General features: G+C 47.7%; 3 non-coding genes across 3 annotated transcripts; 2 read left to right on the top strand and 1 right to left on the bottom strand.

Annotated features, from left to right (window-relative positions):
- The first annotated feature begins 372 nt into the window (after nucleotides 1–372).
- Nucleotides 373–444, top strand: trnae-cuc (transfer RNA glutamic acid (anticodon CUC)). Its single transcript has one exon. It is a non-coding gene; the product is annotated as a tRNA-Glu (tRNA).
- Nucleotides 445–5,671: 5,227 nt separating this feature from the next.
- On the top strand, nucleotides 5,672–5,743 carry trnaw-cca (transfer RNA tryptophan (anticodon CCA)). Its single transcript has one exon. It is a non-coding gene; the product is annotated as a tRNA-Trp (tRNA).
- Nucleotides 5,744–10,715: 4,972 nt separating this feature from the next.
- Nucleotides 10,716–10,787, bottom strand: trnae-cuc (transfer RNA glutamic acid (anticodon CUC)). Its single transcript has one exon. It is a non-coding gene; the product is annotated as a tRNA-Glu (tRNA).
- Between the last annotated feature and the right edge of the window lie 8,875 nt (nucleotides 10,788–19,662).

Below are 19,662 nucleotides of genomic sequence, written 5' to 3'. Positions count from 1 at the left end.
TGGGGTTGAATTGACCCCAAGCGGAAGATGAGGCGTTCATCCTCCAGGCATCGAGTGGGGAGGGAGCGGCGATGGAGGAGGCCCAGGACCTGCATGTCCTCGGCAGAGTGGGAGGGGGTTTGAAATGTTGGGCCATAGGGCAATGGGGTTGATTGGTGCGGGTGTCCTGAAGATGTTCCCTCAAGCGCTGTGACTTGACTCTGCGAGGAGTCTCCAGTCTCCCCAATGTAGAGGAGACTGCATCAGGTGCAATGGATACAAGAAATGACATTGTTAGATACACAGGTGAAAGCCTTCGACCGACCATGGCGCGGATTCGATTTCCGGGCAGGGAAGAAATTTTCAGTAGAGCTATCAGGCTGTGCTTGCATCTCCCTGGTGGTCTAGTGGTTAGGATTCGGCGCTCTCACCGCCGCGGCCCGGGTTCGATTCCCGGTCAGGGAAGCTGTTTTCAGGGGGTTTAAGGGGCTCCCCGTTCTTCATAAATGCTCTGTACAGTTATTTATTGATCTTCGTCGTTCCTGGGTGCAGCAGTGTGTCGTGGCTCGCTGAAATAGTGTCCTGATTCAGATGTGTTTGATTGTGTTGGGGTGATTGCTTCTGTAGTTAAGTTCTTGGTTCGCGTGCATTGTTTTCCTGTAGACGCTGTTTTGAATTTACCATTGACTGTTCGCTCCACTGTGACATCAAGAAATGGCACTTTGTTGTTGTTCTCCTCTTTTGTGAATCTTATGCCAGTAAGGAGATTGTTGATGGTGTTGTAGGTTTCCTCTAATTTGTTTCATTTTTTGATGAGAAAAGTGTCATCGCTGTAGCGGACCCAAAGTTTGGGTTGGATCGTTGGAAGGGCTGTGTGTTCGAGTCTCTGCATTATTGCTTCTGCTAGGAATCCTGATGCTGGAGGTTTCGTGCGTATTTCGTTGATTTGTTTGTAGGGCTTGTTATTGAATGTGAAGTGGATGGTAAGGCACAGTTCCACGAGCTTGACAGTGCTATCTTTGCTGATAAAGTTGATACTGTGTTTGTGTCTTTGGTTCTTCGAGTAGTGTCTTCAGTTTTCTTTGGCCACGTTGATGTTAATGGATGTGAACAGGGCTGTTATGTCAAAGGACAACATTAATCCATCCTCTTCTATCTCAGTGTCTTTGGTGTTCAGGAAGTCTTGGATGGAGTAAATGGAGTGGAGTGAATCTTCGACTTGGGGTTTTAGTCCTCAGTGGAGGTGTTTTAGCCTTCAGTGGAGGCCTTTGACTAGTCTGTATATTGGTGTTCCAAGTAGTGAGACTATGGTCTAAGGGGGGCTCCTGGTTTGACGGGGAGGAGAACAACAACAAAGTGCCATTCCTTGATGTCACAGTGGAGCGAATAGTTAATGCGGAACTTCAAACTGGCATCTTCAGAAAAACAACAGACCCAAACCAAGTACTTAACTGCAGAAGCAATCATCCCAACACCCATAAACGAAGCTGCATCAGGAGATTATTTCAACGAGCCACTACACACTGCAGCACAGAGAAACTACGAAGAGCACAAGAGAAATACGTATATAGTGTATTAAAGGAGAACGGGTCCCCAATAAACCCCCTCCGCCGATTTCTCATTGATACTTTCAAGGTGACTCTCAAAAATTCGGTTTGACCCTCCATTCTTTCCTGTTTGTTTTTTGTGGGTTTTGAAAGCTTTCCCAATCCTCTGACTGAGTATTGGAGTTGGAAGGTTGTGTTGTGGTTGTACAGGACACTTTTTAGGCCACTTTTGGAATATTGTGTACAATTCTAGTCTCCCTCGTATCAGACGGATATTGTGAAATTTGAAAGGGTTCTGAGCACCAATGGGTCCACAGAGATGAAGAGGCCCTTCTGCTGCCCTGAGTGTGGGAAGGCCTTCAGTGATTCCTCTGCCCTGCTGACGCACCAGTTGGTCCATACCGGGGAAGGATGTTCTCCAGCCCCAAGTGCGAGATGGCCTTCAGCAGTTCTTCCCACCTGCTGAGACACCAGTGGGTCCACACTGAGGAGAGGCCGTTCTTCTGCCCCGATTGCAGGAAGGGCTTTGCACTTTCCTCCGACCTGCTGGCCCATTGGTGGGTCCACATGGGGGAGAGGCCGGTCAGTTGCCTAAGTGAAGGAAAGCCTTCATCAATTCCTCTGTCTTACTGAGGCACCAGTCCGTCCACACCGGTTAGATGCCATTCTCCTGCCCGAGTGTGAGAAGGGCTTTACCGCTGCTCCACACTGCTGAAGCACCAGCTGATCCACACGGGGGGATGGGGGGGGGGTGGAGAGGGGAGGCCTTTTTGCTGCCCTGAGTGCGGGAGGTCCTTCAGCAATTCCTCCACCCTGCTGAAGCACCAGTGTGTCCACACCGGGAGAGGCCCTTCAGCTGGCCCGAGTGTGGGAAGAGGTTCATGTTTTCCTGCAACTTGCGGAAGCACCAGCGGGGGCACCAGTGCTCCCAGCAATCAGATCCCACTGGTAACGCTGCCTTTAGTCACCCCCCAGGACTGAACCTCCTGCCAGTTCTGACAGTGGGTGCAGTGGGAGAATAGGTGGGCTGTTTTTGTTTTCTGCTGGACTGCAATTTCCTGCCCCACCCCCCACAACTACAACCCCATGGTGGCTCAGGGTTAGCACTGCTGCCTCATGGCACCAGGAACTCAAGAATAATTCCACCCTTGGGGTTCTGTGTGCAATTTATGGAGGGTAGGAAAATGGATCTGAGTGGGTTAGTCCTCGGAAGATCAGTGCAGTTGTGTTCGGCTGAAGGACCTGTTTTTCCACATTGTGGGTGTGCTATGATTCTATGAACTTTGCCTTCAGTGGACACTGTTGCTCATTGAGCCCGGGACTGCACATTGCCAATGAAATGATCCAGAGAAACCTAAGACCGCAAAACCATCGGAGAAGAAGTTTGGCCTTCTCTGCCATTCGTTCGTAACAAAAGTATTGGATGAGATTAGCTACAGTGTGGAAACAGGCCATTTGTCCAAACAAGTCCACACCGACCCTCCGAAGTGTAACCCATCCAGACCCATTTCCCTCTGACTAATGTACCTAACTCTATGGGCAATTAAGCATGGCCAATCAACAAGACCTGCACATCTTTGGTTTATGGAAGAAAACAGGACCACCCAGAGAAAACCCACGCAGACATTGGGAGAATATGCACACTCCTCACAGACTGCCACCCAAGGCTGGAATAAAACCTGGGTCCCTGGCACTGTGAGGCTGCAGGTGTAACCACTGAGCCACTACATATTGCAACCCGAGGTTGGCAAGCCGGGGGTTGGGAGAATACAGCAAGCCAGGCAGCACCAGAATGTGGAGTAGTCAGCGTTTTGGGTATTAACCCTTCTTCATTACTGAAAGAGTGACTTATCTATGAGAAAAGATTTACATGAATGTTGCTGGGGGTTGGAGGGTTTGAGCTGCAGGGAGCGGCTGAATAACGTGGGGTTGTTTTCACTGGAGCATCGGAGGCAGAGAAGTGACCTAATAGCGGTTACAAAATCATGAGGGGCATGGACAGGGTAATAGACAAGGTCTTTTCCCTGGGCTGGGGGAGTCCAGAACTAGAGGGCATAGGTTTAGGGTGAGAGGCGAATAATATAAAAAGGGATGACATCTTCCTGCAGAGGGTGGCACTTATATGAAATGAGCTGCCAGAGTATGTGGGTCAGGTGTTGTCAAATGGGACTAGATTAATATAGGATATCATGTCAGCATGGACAAGTTGGACCGAAGGGTCTGTTTCCATGCTGTATGTGTCTCTGACTACTGGTCCTGATGTAAGTTTAAAATAGAGTCCAAGTAACTTTGAATAGTTCAATCTTGTTGAGCTCACCTCCTGAAAAGTTTCAGATGAATCCCTCTGAGAGATACTGTTTAAACATGCTGAGTTGGACAAAGTATCCCATCAAGTTCAACACAAACCCAGAGATGAAGAAGTCAGAAGTCAGAACACCAAGGGGACCAAAACTGATCACAATATTCCAGGTGCGGCCTCATCAACGTCCTGTATAACTACAACATAACTTGCCAACATCTGTACTCAATTCCCTAACTGATGAAGGCCAGTGTGCTGAAACCTTTCTTCACTACCTTGTGTACCGATGTTGTCAGAGATATAGGACCGACTTTTTACTGATGCAGAATCCAGCTGCTGAGAGCCCAGAAGCAGAGTAGTGCTGCGTGAGTGTGCTGGGCTTTAGATTTTGATATCACCTCCCCACACCTCTAGAGACCTCAGGTCTGTAGCTTGCCTTCTTATCTTAGAGGGTTTTCCACCTGTTTGAAACAGCCTGTCCTGCAATTAACCCCTTTATGCCAAGGCGTTCCTTCTACAGGCAGAATTAATTGTCCTTCTGTCACACAGTTATTAAACACCATTATCTCATCTGTCCAAAGGAACTGCTCATTGTTTTGCCTCCTCCTTCCCAGTGATAGTTAATAAATGTTATTTGTTAACTCCCTTGTAGCAGTTTCTCATTGGCCCTTTCGTTTCTTGGTCCAGAAAGAGTTATTGCTGACTCATGAAGTTTTCAAAGTTCTGGAGTTTACAGGACCACACCACATTCCTCTCTGCCTCCCCCAGGAATAACGATTGCTCCTGAGGTACTCACAGTTCCTGACGTTCCTTGATATCCCCAAATACAATCCATATGTCAGGAAATCACTGGTGCTGCCCTGACATAGATAGTCAATGTTTGAACAGAAGATTATGGGGAGAAAATGCAGAAATCCGAAATGCAAAGAGACTTGGGAGTTCAAGTCCAGGATTTTCTCAAAGTAAACTTGCAGGTTGAGTTGCACTTTCCCCTGCAAGTGCCGAATGTGTGACACCAGCCCATTTACCTATTCCCTCCTCGCTATCCAAGGGGCCAAACTTACATTCCAGGTGAAGTGGCCCTTTACCTGCACTTCCCACAACCCAGTCTACTGCATTTGCTGCTCACAATGTTGCCTCATCTACATTGGGGAAAACGAAGCCTTAACTGGGTGACTGCTGCACAGAACATCTACGTTCTGCCTGCAAAAAAGACCCTGAGCTTCCAGTTGCCTGCCAATTCCACACCCCACCCTGTTCCCTGTCCAACATCTCTGTCTCAGGTTTGCTGTTGTGTTCCAGCGAAGCTCAGCACCAGCAGAACGAAGAGCACCGAATATTGCACTTGGGGACCATACATCCCTCTGGTCCCAATATCCAATTCAATCATTCGAGGACCTGAACTCCATAGTATCCTCGCCCCTTCCACACACTCCAAGCTTTGTTATCACATAGTCTGTCATTCCACACTACTTCGCCACGAACAGTCTCCATTATCAGTTATTCACCCTCCCACGCAGATCGTTATCAACTCCTTTTTCTGTCCAACAGTTCTTCCCTCGCTTTGGGCTCTGTCCTGATCTCCGCCTTCCTCCCACAATATCTTTCCCATATAAACCGACAGTTTCCCAATCACCATCAGTTCTGTGGAAGGGTCACCGGCAACTCCTGTTTTTTGTTCCTGATATACATCATCCGCAGTTCTTTCAGATTTTTATTGAGAGAGAGTTGGAAATTGTTTCGAGAGACAGAAGGAGAAGGGGGAGAAACAGAACAGACATGAACGTAAAATCATTGTAGTGCGATCACTTCCCTTAAGTATGAATAGAGCGCATAGACCATCTGTGAGCTTGTGGCGCAACGGTAGCGCGTCTGACTCCAGATCAGAAGGTTGCGTGTTCAAATCACGTCAGGCTCACTACCATCAACGTCTAACATTTCGAATGAAGAAAAGAGGGCGTTGTATCGAAAGTTCTTTGCGGGAACTTTCGATCACACGTGAATTTTGCTGTCAGTTTGATTTGTGAACACTGTGTCAGGGAGGTGGTGTGCCCATTGTTTGGGTAAATGCTCAGCTCCCCGCAATGTGAGAAGTAAAACACAAACTGTTCATCACGGGATTAAAACACACAGCCGCTTCGTTCAGTTGGTGACAGCGCAGTGTGAATCACATTATACCGATATTATTACAACATAATCTAGAGATTTCCATCCAGGTTTTAGTCACATCAAACTGCCACGTAATGCTGTCATGGCCTCAGTAAACTATAATAACGTGAAGATCGCTGGGATGATTTTCTACATCCGACTGCAATATAAACACAGATCATTGTTTCCAGTTTTGGTGGAACAAAAGACATCATATTGGTGGATAATTACAGTTAGTGCAAACACAGCTAGCCATCGATAAATATTAATCCTGTTCCCTTCAATGGCCAAATTTCAAATCAGAAACCAAGTGCACTCGGCTGCTTGTAACATAGACAACATGACAAAATGGCTCATAGGAGGAGAAATGGGGCATTGAGAAGGAGTGAAATGTTTGCTTTAGGTCACCTCTACAATTGTTAGAAAAACAGGTTGAAAGGATTCTTAAAAGGTGTCTGAAGGAGTGGTGAGGGATAACACTTCAGACAGCACAAAGTGGAAGACCACTTTCTTTTGGAAGGAAAAGACATTCCTTATTTCTGAAAGAACTGGGAAACAGAAGAGGGGATGAAATCTGACTTGGGAGCTATTTCCTATTTGTTGAGGATGTCGCTTCATCACAGTCTTGGTTTCGAGCATAATCTCTTCATCAGGAATAAAGGGTGGCCCAAGGGGGCTGAGAGATAAATGGGAAGGAAGTGGGGCTGGAGTGAAGGTAGATGGGAGTGCAATAGGTAGATGGAGGTCGGGATTGATGGTGATAGGTCAGAGATGAGGGTGAAGTAAATAGGTGAGAAGCAAGGTGGACAGGAATGACAGGTCAAGAGGTTGGTGTCGAATTGGAAGGTTGGATCTGGGACAAGGTGGGGGAGAGGAAATAAGGAAACTGATGAAATCTGCATTGATACCATGTGGTTGGAGGGCCCTAGAACAGAAGTTGAGGTGTTTTTCCGACAAGTGTCGGGAAGCAAGAATTTGGCAGTGGAGGAGGCCCAGGACTTGCATGTCCTTGGTGGAATGGGAGGGGGAGTTAAAGTGTTCCGCCACAGGGCGGTGTGTCGGTTAGATTTCGAGTCCCAGAATTCTTCCCTGAAATGTTCCGCTAGTTGGCGTCAAGTTTCCCCAATGTGGACGAGACCATATCACGAGCAATGAGCATAATCTTATAAATAGTTTGCATAAATCTTAGCCCGCCAGAGTTATTTTCTTTAATTAAATTAAAGAAAATTTTTATTCAGTTGGATGACTGCATGAAACGGTTTGTTGGTCCGATTTGAATCATCACACCCAAAAGAGACAATACCATGAATATCAGTGAACTGCTCTTTTTGTTAAAAACCACAAGTTCTTGATTTATTTTCACAACTTACTGGTATTCACACCTGCATATTCGATGTCAAACTCTGACATCAGAAATTAAATTACAGCATTAATTTTGACTTACAATATTCGAGCAAACAAATTAATAGCACACAGTGAATCGCAAGTCTGATTAAAATGAAATTAAATCTGACCAAAAAAAATATAAATTCAAGATGGGAGATAAGAAATGGTGGAAGGGCAGAGGGCAAGAAATGCAGCATCATAGAATGTGCTCCTCCAGAGAGTGCATTTTACCAACTACCACTGCTAAATATAAACACTCTGATATGATCCTCCGGTTTTAATGTAAACCATAACCCCATACAGTAGGTACCATTTAAATGAGTTAAAAATACAAGCCTTGAGCAAATCCACCTTCCAGCCTTATTCAGCCGCTCCCTGTAGCTGAAACCCTCCAACCCCCAGCAACATTCCCGTAAATCGTTTCTCACAGAGAAGTCAACGGTTCAGTCCTGAAGAAGGGTTAATACCCAAAACGCTGACTACTCCACATCCTGGTGCTGCCTGGCTTGCTGCATTCTCCCAACCTCCTGCTTGCCTACTTCGGGTTGCAACATGTAGTGGCTCAGTGTTTACCACTGCAGGCTCACCGTGCCAGGGACCCAGGTTAGATTCCAGCCTTGCGTGGCTGTCTGTGAGGAGTTTTCACATTCTCCCAGTGTCTGCGTGGGTTTTCTCTGGGTGGTCCTGTTTTCTTCCATAGTCCAAATATGTTTAGGTCATGTCGATTGGCCATGCTTAATTGCCCATAGAGTAAGGTATATTAGTCAGACGGAAATGGGTCTGGATGGGTTACTCTTCGGAGGGTCGATGTGGACTTGTTGGGACAAATGGCCTGTTTCCACACTGTAGCTAATCTCATCTGCACTACATTTGTCATTAACGAATGGCTGAGTAGACTCGATGGGCCGAAAGGCCTAACTTCTGCTCCAATGCTCTTGCAGTCTTAGGTTTCTCTGGATCATTTCATTTGGAAATGTGCAGTCCCTGGCTCAATGTGCAGCAGTTTCCAATGAAAACAAAGCTCATATGATGGTTGAACTCCTACAGTGTGGAGACATGTCCTTCAGCCCAACACATCTGCACAGATTCTCCGAAGAGTAACCCACTCAGATCCATTTTCCGACCCTCCATAAATTGCACACAGACCCCCAAGGGTGGAAGTATTCCTGGGTTCCTGGTGCCATGAGGCAGCAGTGCCAACCGTGAGCCACCATGAGGTTGTGGTTGTGGGGGGTGGGGGAGGCAATTGCAGTCCAGAAGAAAACAAATACAGCCTACCTACTCCCCCACTGCACCCACTGTCAGAACTGGCAGGAGGTTCAGTCCTTGGGGGTGACTCAAGGCAGCGTCACCGGTGGGATCTGATTGCCGGGAGCGCTGGTGCCCCCGCTGGTGCTTCCGCAAGTTGCAGGAAAACATGAACCTCTTCCCACACTCGGGCCAGCTGAAGGTCCTCTCCCCGGTGTGGACACACTGGTGCTTCAGCAGGGCGGAGGAATTGCTGAAGGACTTCCCGCATTCAGGGCAGCAGAAAGGCCTCCCCCCTCCGACCCCATCCACCCGTGTGGCCAGCTGGTGCTTCAGCAGTGTGGAGGAGCGGGTAAAGTCCTTCCCACATTCGGGCAGGAGAATGGCATCTCCCCGGTGTGGACGGACTGGTGCATCAGCAGGCCTGAGGAATTGATGAAGGACTTCCTGCACTTACGCAACTGAGCGACCTCTCCCCCATGTGGACCCACCAATGGGCCAGCAGGTCGGAAGAAAGAGCAAAGCCCTTCCTGCAATCGGGCAGAAGAACGACCTCTCCTCAATTTGGACCCACTGGTGTCTCAACAGGTGGGAAGAAATGCTGAAGGCCATCTCGCACTTGGGGCCGGATAAACAGCCTTCCCCGGTGTGGACCAACTGGTACGTCAGCAGGGCAGAGGAATCACTGAAGGCCTTCCCACACTCAGGGCAGCAGAAGGGCCTCTTCGTCTCTGTAGACCCATTGGTGCTTCAGAACCCTCTCAAATTTCACAATATCCTTCTGATAGGAGGGAGACCAGAATTGTACACAATATTCCGAAAGTGGTCAAAATAATGTCCTCGAGAACCACAACATAACCTCCCAACTCCAATACTCAGTGAGAGGATTGCGAAAGCTTTCAAAACCCACAAAAAACAAACAGGAAAGAATGGAGGGTCAAACCGAATTTTTGAGAGTCAACTTGAAAGCATCAATGAGAAATCGGTGGAGGGGGTTTATTGGGGACCCGTTCTCCTTAAATACACTATATACGTATTTCACTTGTGCTCTTCGTAGTTTCTCTGTGCTGCAGTGTGTAGTGGCTCGTTGAAATAATCTCCTGATGCAGCTTCTTTTGTGGGTGTTGGGATGATTGCTTCTGCGGTTAAGGATTTGGTTTGTGTGCATTGTTTTTCTGTAGATGCCAGTTTGAAGTTCTCCATTGACTCTTCGCTCTACTGTGACATCAAGGAATGGCACTTTGTTGTTGATCTCCTCCCCTTCAAACCAGGAACCTCCCTTAGACCAGAGTCTCACTGCTTGGAACACCAATATACAGACTAGTCAAAGGCCTGCACTGAAGGCTAAAACACCTAGTCGAAGATTCACTCCACTCCATTTATTCCATCCAAGAATTCCTGAACACCAAAGACACTGAGACAGAAGTAGATGGAATAATGTTGTCCTTTGACATAACAGCCCTGTTCACATCCATTAACATCAACGTGGCCAAAGAAAACTGAAGACACTACTCGAACAACCAAAGACACAAACACAGCATCAACTTCATCAGCAAAGATAGCACTGTCAAGCTCGGGGAACTGTGCCTTACCACCCACTTCATATTCAGTAACAAGCCCTACCAGCAAATCAACGAAATACCCTGAAACTACCAGCGTCAGGATTCCTCGCAGAAGCAATAATGCAGAGACTCGAACAAACAGCCTTTCCAACGATCCAACCCAAACTTAGAGTCCGCTACAGCGATGAAACTTTTATCATCAAAAAATGAAACAAATTAGAGGAAACCTACAACACCATCAACAATATCCTTCCTGGCATAAAATTCACAAAAGAGGAGAACAACAACAAAGTGCCATTTCCAGATGTCACAGTCGAGCGAACAGTCAATGGTAAATTCAAAACAGCGTCTATAGGAAAACAACACACGCGAACCAAGAACTTAACTACAGAAGCAATCACCACTGCACATACAAGCAAATCTGAATCAGGACACGATTTCAACGAGCCACGACACACTGCAGCACCCAGGAACTACGAAGATCAAAAAATGACTGTACAGAGCATTCAAGAAGAACAGGTAGCCTGTAAACCACCTGAAAACGGTTTCCCGGACCGGGAATCGAACCCGGGCCACGGCGGTGAGAGCGCCGAATCGTAACCACTAGACCACCAGGGAGATGCAGACAGATCCTAATAGCTCGACTGAAAATTTTTTCCCTTCCCTAAAATCGAATCCGGGCCGTGGTCGGTCGAAGGCTTTCACCTGTGTCTCCAACAATGTCATTTCTTGTAATTATTGCTCCTGATACTGTCTCCTCTTCATTGGGGAGACTGGAGACTGCTCGCAGAATTAAGTGACATCGCTTGAGGGAACATCTACAGGGCACCCACACCAATCAACCGCATCGCCCTATGGCCCAACATTTCAAACCCCCTCCCACTCTGCCGAGGACATGCAGGTCCTGGGCCTCCTCCATCGCCGCTCCCTCCCCACCCGATGCCTGGAGGATGAACGCCTCATCTTCCACTTGGGATAAATTCAACCCCACGCCATCAATGTAGACTTCATCAGATTCCTCATTTCCCCTCCCCCCACCTTACCTCAATTCCAAACTGCCAGCTCAGCGCTGTGCTCATGACCTCGCCTACCTGCCAATCTCCATCCCCAACTATCTGCTCTACCCCCCTCTCTGATCTGTCACCTTCATCCCCAACCCCATTCACCTATTGTGCTTTTTGCTACCTTTGGTCCAGCACACCCCACCCCCAATTTATCTCTCCACCCTGGAGGGGTCCTGCCTCTATTCCTGATGAAGGGCTTTTGCCCGAAACGTCGATTTTCCTTCTCCTCGGAAGCTGTCTGACATGCTGTGCTTTTCTAGCACCACTCTGATCTAAACTCTGGTTTCCAGCATCTGCAGTCCTCACTTTTGCCGACCCAATAAACCCAGTGTGCCGATTTCACATCAACAAACTGACACAAGCAGAAACAACGTCTGCAGAAACCCTAGCCACATTACTTTACATTAAAGACATCTGGGAAATGATGTCCAGACAACTTAACCCTCTCAGCATCATGGTGGCCCACAAACCTACCAACACACTTAAACAGCGGCTCATGAACCTGAAATACGCTATACAAGCAACCAGAAAACGAATGTAATTTACAAAATACCATACAAGGAAATATATACATGAACTCTGCCGCACAGTTTTTTTTGTGGCAAGAAATGCTGGGATGAGATAAGGAAGATTTTTTCAGCCAAAACGAATCGACACTGACTGGACAGCCATTAAAAATGGCTTTTTACAATATATGTAAATGATATAGAAGATGGTATCAGCAATAACATTAGCAAATTTGCTGATGACACAAAGCTAGGTGGTAGGGTGAAATGTGATGAGGATTTTAGGGGATTACAGGGTGACCTGGACAAGTTAGGTGAGTGGGCAGATGCATGGCAGATGCAGTTTAATGTGGATAAATGTCTGGTTATCCACTTTGGTGGCAAGAACAGGAAGGCAGATTACTACCTCAATGGTATCAAATTAGGTAAAGGGGCTGTTCAGAGAGATCTGGGTGTTCTTGTCCACCAGTCAATGAAGGCAAGCATGCAGGTACAGCAGGTCGTGAAGAAGGCTAATAGCATGCTGGCCTTCATAACAAGAGGGATTTAGTATAGAAGCAAAGAGGTGCTTCTGCAGCTGTACAGGGCCCTGGTGAGACCACACCTGGAGTACTGTGTACAGTTCTGGTCTCCAAATTTGAGGAAAGACATTCTGGCTATTGAGGGAGTGCAGCGTAGGTTCACGAGGTCAATTCCTGGAATGGCAGGATTGCCTTACACGGAAAGACTGAAGCGACTGGGCTTGTATACCCTTGAGTTTAGAAGACTGAGTGGGGATCTGATTGAAACGTATAGGATTATGAAAGGACTGGACACTCTGGCAGGAGGGAACATATTTCCGTTGATGGGGGAGTGCCGAACCAGAGGACACAACTTAAAAATACGGGGTAGACCATTTAGGACAGAGATGAGGAGAAACTACTTCACCCAGAGAAGTAGTGGAATGCTCTGCCCCAGAGGGCAGTGGAGGCCCAGTCTCTGGATTCTTTTAAGAAAGAATTGGATAGAGCTCTTAAAGATAGTCGAGTCAAGGGGTATGGAGATAAGGCTGGAACAGGATACTGATTAGGAATGATCAGCCATGATCATATTGAATGGCGGTGCAGGCTCGAAGGGCAGAATAGCCTACTCCTGCATCTATTGTCTATTGTCTATTGTCTATTGTCTATTAAAAATCAACACTGTCAGCCCAGGATGGAAGCCGCGAAGGGATGTACAGTGTTCTTATTTCCTGAAGATTTACAAAGCTGAGACTGGGTTTTGGTGTTTGTTCCCTTTCCACTCCCAAGAGCTGCAGTGGTTGGGGCGGTGTGTTGGGGAAAGTGAAATGTGCCCGTGAGCAGCGTGTGGGTTATTTCAGCTTCCCCTCCTCTGACAGCGCTGTGACTTAACTCTGATGTTCTCAGGGACATTTACTGACGTGAGACAGTGAAAAGATTCTCATTCCTGCAGATTAGGAATTGTAACCATACGCCGGTTTCATGACAATGAGGAAGATTAATTGGGATGTGTGAAGAAGCTGTGAGCTGCAGTTGAAACAAGTAGGTGGAGTCAGATGCGTCATCCATTGCCCCCATGGTCCTGAAGAAATGTTTACTTTTGTCTGTTTGAGAGACTTTGGACACTGGTGTGGCAGGGAGAATACTGAGATACCGAGTGAGGGAGATTCGGTGCGCTGACTGTGAAAAGTGCTTGAAACCATTTACTCAGATTGGGGAATTAAAATCACACCCCTTGCAGTGGGAAAGACTGTGTCCCAGCTCTGTTTGTAATTTCAAACTCAGAGCAACACAAGGAAAGCTCCACCCAATTGAGAAACCGTGGAAATGTGGGGACTGTGGGAAAGGATTCCCTTCCCCATCCGTGCTGGAAACCCACAGACGCATTCACAACGGGGTGAGGCCGTTCACCTGCTCAGTGTGCAGGAAGGGGTTCAGACAGAGAGAAGCCATTCACGTGCCCCATGTGCAGGGGAGAGTTCACTCAGTCAGCTGCACTGCTGACCCACCAGTGGGTCCACACTGGAGGGAGGACATTCACCTGCTGTAAGTTCCAAAAGGGCTTCACCTGCTCCTCCCACCTGAGGAGGCACTATCGAGTTCACGTGCCGGCACAAGGGGATGGAAGGCGTGATGGCTAAGTGCTCCGATCAACCCAGCACTGGGGCGTCCCAGGTTCGAATCCCACTGCGGTAGATGGCAGAATTAGAGTTCGGTCAGTAATCGGGACTTCATAATCTAAGGATGAAATCACTTTTAGGGGGTAAAAACACCATCGGATTCACTCATGTCCTTTTTAGTGAAGGAAACTGCCATTGCGGGAAAGGGTTCACTCAGTCATCCCAGCTGCATGTTTTACCCGGCTGTACCAGGGATCCAGTTACAAACGGACAACTCAGCTGACCAACAAAGAATGTGGGGAGGGGAGAGTGGGTGCATTTTGAGCTGGAGGTGTTTTCTTTAAAAACTACTTTTTGTAAGCCTTTTTCCTGGGGAAATCTGAAGCTGTAACAAAATAGGGTCATAGTAAAGGTTACCTGAACTTACCGCCCGGCTTAGACTCTGTGAGGTCCAACAGGTTTTTGTTTTAAAGCTGCTCATTTCTTTCAGCCTCCAGCACTAATGTCATGTCTCAGAAGGACCAGTGAATGAGTAGCTCATATTGTTACAAATTGTATATTTTTTCAGGACTTCAGGTTCATTGTTTCATTGGCATTGCAAAGTTTACTAGCAACGGTGGGAGGTGTGGGCTGTATTCACTGGAAACAAAGTTTTAAAATCTCACAAACACCAGGGTTTATTCTAACAAGTTTATTTGGAAGCACTAGGTTTCGAAGTGCTGCTCCTTCTTCAGGTAGCTGTGGTGTAGAATCACAAGACACAGAATATATCGCAAAAACATTATAGTGTCATTCAACATAAGTGATGTATTGAAGAAACCTAGATTGCTGTTAAATCTTTCATCTTTTAAAATGGGCTGCAGATTTCAGTTCATTAATATGTACATTCCAGAACTTCTTTTAAGTCACGTTTTCCAGGAAACTTGATGTTTTATAAAAGGAGGTAACACCTCACATCAAACAACGCATGAAAGCTATGAGGTGAGAGTCTGTCTGTATCCCAATCTTGAGTCAGACTGGTTCTATTTCCAACTGTATAATCCTGCAAATGCAAATTCACCCCAAATGTGTGAGTGCATGCATGAGAGAGAGAGAGTGTGTGTATGTGCGTGTGCATGCTGGGTAAAGTGTGTGTGTGATGGAGTATAATCATGTGCGAAGATGTATGCGTGGGTGTGAGTGGGGTGGTGTGTTAGTGTGTGTCTGAGAGAGAGCATGTCTATCGGAAAGGCTCTGCACGAGCGTGTGAGTATGTAAGAGTGTGTGAGAGAGTGTGAGAGAGAGAGAGCGAGCGTAACAGTGAAGTGGGGTTACCTGTCATGTGAAATGACCCAAGGTCGTGATTGAGGCCATCCTCCTGGTTTCTGAACTTGGCTATCAGCCTTTGCTTAGCCACTAAAAATGATTAAGCAGTTACACAACACACATTGGAGAGGGCAGGGTGGGACTTGTCTTTCGATTTGCAGAAGGTGAGACGTTCTAGGTGCTGGAAACGAAGGAATACACATACTGGAGGAGCATCGGCACAGAGAGATGGAGCTGGAAGCCAGGCTGCAGACACGTTGGGGGATTCACTGTGGAAACAGGCCGTTTGGCCCACCAAGTCCACACTGACCCTCCGAAGAACATACCCCACCCCCTGACCCACCCGATAACCCCACAGCTAATCCCTGAATTTAGAACGCCCAATCCACTCTAGCCTGCACATCTTTGGAAAATGGGAGAAAACCCGAGCACCCAGAGGAAACCGACGCGGACAGGGGGTGGGGGAGGGGTAGGAAAGTGCAAAATCCACACAGTCACTGTGAGGGTGGGATTGAACCCAGGTCCCTGGCGCTGCGAGTAATCCCCTCTCCAGCTCTCGGCAATCGATTGGCTTCTCCCCAATCATGGTGACACTACAATCAGTTTGAGGAATTCAATTTGCTCCCATAGAGTTTCCACGGGGCAGGGGTCGTTGTTACTCGGCAGATTCAATGATCCAATGAAGGCCTCGTCTATAGCGAGAACACTAGTCCACATTTCCTTGAAAAATTAAAGTCCTCTCCGGAATTAGAACCCTTGAGCACTCCCACGCAGGCTGCGTTTATTCACGGGGATTCTCAATGCATGTTGATATTTGAAATCATTTCCTGCAGACAAACATTTCCCCTCCTGGATTCAAACACTGCAGATATTCAAGCCCTGACTAAATTTCTTGTCCATGCCTGAAAAGCAAATCCTCCTCTGCTAATAACGTGAGAAAACAGATCACTGCTGTCAGTGCAGGGCAGAAAATAGGATGAGAGAATTTTGGTTTGCACAGAGCAACCTTCTCTATCTTCTCCCCGAAATCTCTGTCTCTCAATTCTTCCACCTTTCAATGGATTCCAACCCAAATTCATCCTTCCATCCTCCTGCCTTTGCCCAGCTCCCCTCCCCTGAAAGTGCTGACCCTCTGTTCAGTTTCTCAGCCACATCTCGCCATCCTTAGTGTATAGCCCACATCTTTATTTAGTTTTTAAAACAGAAAGGCAGTGGTTTGCTAATGCCAGGATGTGAGGGTGACTGCACTCACACAGTGTTCCAGACTCGTCTCTCGTGTCATTCAGAAAAGTCTGCACTGCACATGTGCAGAGAAGGGGATGCTGGGAGTGGGTGGGATGCATTCTCACCTCCCCATCCAATCATCCCCATAGCGTCCCCTGTCCATTCCCTCACCGCCACCCATAGCATCCCCTGTCCATTCTCTCTCTCTACCCTTACCTACCAGTCCCTTCTCTCTCTCTCCCACACATACCACTCTCCCCACCCCGTCTATTCTGTCTCTGCACCCTCTGCCCTCTGTCCAGTCCCTCATACACCCTCTGTCCCCATTCAATCCCTTTCTCGCTCCACCCTCTGCCTTCCCCAATCCAGTCCCCCCTTTGCACTCATTTTCTCTCACATCCCACACGCTGCCCCCATCCATTCCTTCTCTCCCCACCTTCTCCCGTCATTCATTGTTGCTCTCTTTCTCCACCCTCTACCCCGACCATTCTCACACCAAGCTTTGCCCCGCCCATTCTCTCCCCACCCACTGCTCCCCGTCCAATCTCTTACCTCCCATTGACCACGTCCATTCTTTCCCCACCTACTGCCCGTCCATTCTCTCCCCACCCACTGCCCCGTCCATTCTGTCCTGATCCACTGCTCCCCGTTCAATCACTCCCCACCCACTGCTCCCATGAATTCTCTCCCCACCCACTGCCCATGTCCATTCTCTCCCCACCCACTGCGCCCCAGCCATTCTCTCCCTACCCACTGCCCCCGTCCATTCTCTCCCCACCCATTGCCCCCGTCCATTCTCTCCCCACACACTGCCCCCGTCCATTCTCTCCCCACCCATTGCCCCAGTCCATTCTCTCCCCACCCACTGCCCCGTCCATTCTCTCTCCCCACACTCTGGAACCAATTTCTTTCACTTCACACTTTGCAACTCCGCATTCTCTCTCTCCTCCCCAATCCTCTTCACCACATTCTCTCTCTCTGCTCCCACCCTGTGTACCCCCATGCATTCTCTACCCCCGATGCTCTGCTCTCCTGCCCATTTTCTCTCTTTCTCTTCCCCAGTCTCTGCGCCCCACCGTCTAATCTCACTCTGAGTACCCTCCCCCCCGTCCTTTCTTGTGCCTCGAGCCCTCTTTGATCTCTGTATCAAACCCTTCTAATGATAGAGAGAGAATGGATGGTGATGGCGACCTGGGGTGGGCGTGGGGAAGGGAAGCGTGAGAAATGGCTGACCTTTAACATTGAGAATAGCTAAAATGATGTATTCAGAAACATCAGTAATGTCTGAAAGCACATTCAAATCTTTTAAAAAAGCTGTAGACATTTTTCTGAAAATTGCATTGAAATCTGCGCGGTTAGGTGACAGTTGAGGACAGCCGGTAAGCTTGGAATGGCCTATTCCTAGTCTTGTGAAATTGGTTCAGAATATGTAGAAATACAGTCATAGAGTGGCTGAGAACAGAAACAAACCTTTCGGTTCACGCCGACAACATTTCCTAAATTAACCTAGTGATCCATTTACCAGCATTTGGCCCATATCTCTCTCAGCCCTTCCTATTCATACCTCCATCCAGATGCCTTTTAAATGTTGTAATTCTACCAGCCTCGACCACTGCCTCTGGCAGCTCATTCCAAACACATGCCACGCTCTGCGTCAAAACGTTACCCTGTTCAGTCCCTTTTAAACCTTTTCCCTCTCAGCCTAAACACCTCTAGTTTTGGACTTCCTCCACCCTGGGGAATAGATATACAAAAGTTGAGCTGCCAGACAAAAGCATAGATTTACAGAGATGTCCAGCATGGAATCAGACCCTTCGGTCCAACCCATCCATGCCGACCAGATATCACAACCCAATCTAGTCCAACCTGCCAGCACCCAGCCCATATCCCTCCAAACCCTTCCTATTCATATACCCATCCAAATGCCTCTTAAATGTGGCAACTGTACCAGCCTCCACCATTTCCTCTGGCAGCTCATTCCATACACGTACCAACCACTGCGTGATTCAGTTGCTACTTCGGTCTCATTATATCTTTCCCCTTTCACCCTAAACCTATGCCCTCTCGTTCTGGACTCCCCGATCCCAGAGGAAAGCCTTTGCCTATTTATCCTATCCACGCCCCTCATAATTTAGTAAACCTCTATAAGTTCACCCCTCAGCTTTCTGACGCTCCAGAGAAAACAGCCCCAGACTGTTCAGCCTCTCCCTGTAGCTCAGATCCTCCAACCCTGGCAACATCCGTGCAAATATTTTCTTAACCCTTTCAAGTTTCACAACATCTTTCCGATAGGATGGAGACCAGAAATGCTCACAATATTCCAACAGTGGCCTAACCAATGTCCTGCACAGCCGCAACATGACCTCCCAGTACTTAATACTCTGACCAATAAAGGAAAGCATACCAAACGCCTTCTTCACTATCCTATCTACCTGCGACTCCCCTTTTAAGGAGCTATGAACCTGCACTCCAAGGTCTCTTTGTTCAGCAACTCTCCCTGGGACCTTACTATTAATTGTATAAGTCCTACTAAGATTTGCCTTCCCAAAATGCAGCACCTCACATTTATCTGAATTAAACTCCATCTGTCACTTCTCAGCCCCTTGGCCCATCTGGTCCAGATCCTGTTTTATTCTGAGGGAACCCTCTTCACTGTCCACCACACCTCCAATTTTGATGTCATCTGCAAACTTACTAACTGTACCTTTTATGCTCGCATCCAAATCATTTATGTAAATGACAAAAAGTAGAGGGCCCAGCACTGATCCTTGTGGCACTCCACTGGTCACAGGCCGCCAGTCTGAAAAACAACCCTCCACCACCACCCTCTGTCTTCTACCTTTGAGCCAGTTCTGTATCCAAATTGCAAGTTGTCCGTGAGATCTAACCTTGCTCATCAATCTCCCATGGGGAAACTCGTCGGACGCCTTACTGAAGTCCATATAGATCACATCTACTGCTCTGCCCTCATCAATCTTCTTGGTTATTCTTCAAAAACTCAATCAAGTTTCTGAGACATGAATTCCTATGCACAAAGCCATGTTGAGTATCTCGAATCAGTTCTTGCCTTTCCAAATACATGTCCATCCCGCCCCTCAGGCTTCCCTCCAACAACTTGCCCACCGCCGTGGTCAGGCTCACTGGTCTATAGTTCTCTGGATTGTTTTTACCGCCCTTCTTAAACAGTGGCACCACGTTTGCCAACCTCCAGTCTTCTGGCACCTCACCTGTGACTATCGATGATTCATATAACTCAGCAAGAGGCCCAGCAATCA

The sequence above is a fragment of the Chiloscyllium punctatum genome, chromosome 36 (assembly GCF_047496795.1).
Source record: "Chiloscyllium punctatum isolate Juve2018m chromosome 36, sChiPun1.3, whole genome shotgun sequence".
In the NCBI taxonomy this organism is placed as follows: domain Eukaryota; kingdom Metazoa; phylum Chordata; class Chondrichthyes; order Orectolobiformes; family Hemiscylliidae; genus Chiloscyllium; species Chiloscyllium punctatum.
The sequence above is the reverse complement of the archived record's forward strand: the minus strand, read 5'-3'. Positions and strand labels throughout refer to the sequence as shown.